This window comes from Acartia tonsa, chromosome 4 (assembly GCF_053477335.1).
Source record: "Acartia tonsa isolate MP-2025a chromosome 4, ASM5347733v1, whole genome shotgun sequence".
In the NCBI taxonomy this organism is placed as follows: domain Eukaryota; kingdom Metazoa; phylum Arthropoda; class Copepoda; order Calanoida; family Acartiidae; genus Acartia; species Acartia tonsa.
In genome coordinates this window covers 57,099,695-57,102,017 of record NC_137263.1, presented here as the reverse complement: position 1 = coordinate 57,102,017, position 2,323 = coordinate 57,099,695, and the positions used below count along the sequence as shown (strand labels likewise).

Below are 2,323 nucleotides of genomic sequence, written 5' to 3'. Positions count from 1 at the left end.
GACTCTCAACTTCATGAATAAACCGATCAAAATTCAATAAAAGTCCCCAAAGTTATTCAGCAAACGAATAAGAAAATGTTAATAAATAACTTTGGGGACTAGTATAATACAAAGCCCAATGTCCCCTCCCTCCCTGGTTATGGCGGTTTGAAAGGAGACTTTCTTAGCTGCTATATCAGGTAGACTGTCTTAATACAATTAATAGTTGATAATAAAGTTTTTTGTATTTAAAGCTTCGCTACTTATGTATGTTGTCATCCTTGTTTATCTTTAATGGGGGGGGGGGGGGGGTGGGCATCTAACGTATTAGTGACAAATTTTTAAGTATTGTTTAAAATTGCTGTATTATAGATAGAATCATATAAGACTTGTTTTTTATATAATTTATTTCGAGTTGAACATGAAACAAACTATGAATTTATGTATTTTTAAATGTTTATATATTCCTATAGGCATATTAGTTCAATTGGACTGTAGGCTGGTCCCCAAACTTAAAAATGGGCTCAAAAACGTTGGGGTTTTTTAGGAAATACAGATTGGGTTGTACAAACTAGCAGTGTTCAAACTGTTCAACCAATATTTTTTATCTATAGAAGAGGCTATTTTGTTTATCATAATTGGGGGCATACATCAAAGTATACACCATTGTCTTATCCCTTAAGATCCCTGAAGCTAAAATTGTAAGAAATTGACTGCCATAATGACCAATACCTAGCAATACTGAAAACCTATATCCCCTATATTATAATGAAGTTATGACTATAGTCTTATATTGATGGAAAAACAGCAAAAATCTTCAACTTGATTTTTGCTTATTTCCCCTTTTCAAAAAGGCCAAAAATTGACCTTTCATTAAGTATATTTTAAACACGAATTTTTATTATTTTTATATTGCAATGAAAAAAAACCGTATTTTTATTTGTTATCTTTCTGTCTATCTAGCAATTATCTATCTATCTATCTTTGGTGTCTGGATAGAAAATGTGTTGGTATCTACCTGTTTTGATCAACTGTGGTTAGCCTTTATAAGCCTAGCCAGTCAGAACCACATATATTTATATATATTAACACTTTTTTAAAACTCACTTTTAAATTTTAATTTATATTTTAACTCGTGTATTTTAAATTATTTAAATTCACTGTTTAATGTAATCACTTTGTATTTATATAGTAATGCTTTATTATTATTTTTTTCACTATTTATTGTTGAAACATATAGATTTTGGGTTTGAAATAGTTAACATAAGCTGCTTGGCATAAGCAACTTTGTACGACTAATATTTAGATACATAAAAGTAGAGGGAGAGAGAGAGAGAGAGAGAGAGAGAGAGAGAGGGAGGGAGGAGGGAGTTAAAAATGAAATAGAGAGTCAAAGCGCAAGAGATAGAGAAAATCATAATGAAAGAGAGAGTTGAACAGAGAGAGAGAGAGAGAGAGAGGTAGGGGGAGTGAGGGAGAGAGGGAGATACTTGTTTGAGATGAATCGCGCTCACTCAGAGTGAGCAAGATCGCTACGCGCTCGCTCTGTGCACACACACACACACACACACACACGCACACACACACACACAAACATGTAACAATAACAAAATATTTCATTCAAAATAAATGAATTAAATAATAATGACAAACAAACATATTTCATAATTTTTATGGAATTTTAAAAATTCTGAAATTTTCTCATATGTAATATGTCTAATGTCTATTATAACGCAAAAATAATAAAGTAACAGGATGTTCATCTAACTATCTGTATACAAGCTCATTAAGATCTCGTAAACGACTGGTCAGAATGTTTTACAATTTTTAGATAAACTTCAACGATTTTCCCCTTTATATTCTTTATTTGATATCAAAAAGAGGTACTAAATAATTCTTTAATAGTTATTTCTCGTATCGTATTATAAACGGCTTTCCGCGGATATAGAATGTACAATTATAAGATTAAAACTAGTTTTTTTAGCCCCATGGTGCCGAAGGCACCGGCTAAAAAAACTAGTTTTAATCTTATGATTGTACATTTCTATATTCGTAGAAAACTGGATATAATACGATGCTAGACATAGTTTTTTCGTATTCATGAGAACCGGTTCCTATCCACCGGATTCAAATGAATACGAGAAAAAATATTAAAAAAACTTTTGGTCGATAGGTTGCGAGATTTTTCTGTACAGAATTTTTTTTGAATGGAAGCTTTTCAATAATTTTGGTCAGTACATACGTCCGTAACGGTTAGCTCTTTTCGTTGATTTAAACATTTAAGTATTGTCCTGTCGATTTCAAACTTTGTATGATGATTCCTATAACAGTTAGTTACGATTTA

The 2,323-nt window shown here is 31.4% G+C and overlaps 1 long non-coding RNA gene across 1 annotated transcript in view; it reads right to left on the bottom strand.

Moving 5' to 3' along the window:
* Window positions 1–1,274, bottom strand: part of LOC145317903 (uncharacterized) — a 143,491-nt gene extending 142,217 nt beyond the window's left edge. The window contains exon 1 of the long non-coding RNA XR_013879147.1: window positions 998–1,274. This is a non-coding gene — a long non-coding RNA (uncharacterized LOC145317903). The remainder of the gene's footprint in view (window positions 1–997) is intronic.
* Between the last annotated feature and the right edge of the window lie 1,049 nt (window positions 1,275–2,323).